This window comes from Morone saxatilis, unplaced genomic scaffold, assembly GCF_004916995.1.
Source record: "Morone saxatilis isolate NCDOM2014 unplaced genomic scaffold, NCSU_SB_2.0 Contig5, whole genome shotgun sequence".
In the NCBI taxonomy this organism is placed as follows: domain Eukaryota; kingdom Metazoa; phylum Chordata; class Actinopteri; family Moronidae; genus Morone; species Morone saxatilis.
Genome location: NW_023340095.1, coordinates 13,798,928 through 13,799,168, shown reverse-complemented (window position 1 = coordinate 13,799,168; position 241 = coordinate 13,798,928). Strand labels below are relative to the sequence as shown.

The following is a 241-nucleotide window of genomic DNA, read 5'->3' as shown; positions in this document are numbered from 1 at the left end:
GTGTTTACACTATTGTTTAATGTGCTTTTTGCATATTCTTGAATAGGATGTGGCTGAAATCAAGAGTGTCTTCTCCTGCCTTCTCCTCTCATATCTTTATCCAAAACAGCTGTTTGAAACTTTAGATAAATTATCTCTGGTTCAAATGTCATATCATGTGAGCCCAAATGTCTTATTTTATTCTACTTTTTATTGTTTGTTTTGTTTGCTTTTACAATCAAACAAACATGCCACTAATTTC

At 32.0% G+C, this 241-nt stretch overlaps 1 protein-coding gene across 1 annotated transcript in view; it reads right to left on the bottom strand.

Moving 5' to 3' along the window:
- rapgef4 (Rap guanine nucleotide exchange factor (GEF) 4) overlaps positions 1-241 on the bottom strand; it is a 36,159-nt gene that overhangs the window by 14,294 nt on the left and 21,624 nt on the right. The gene's annotated exons all lie outside the window — the stretch shown is intronic.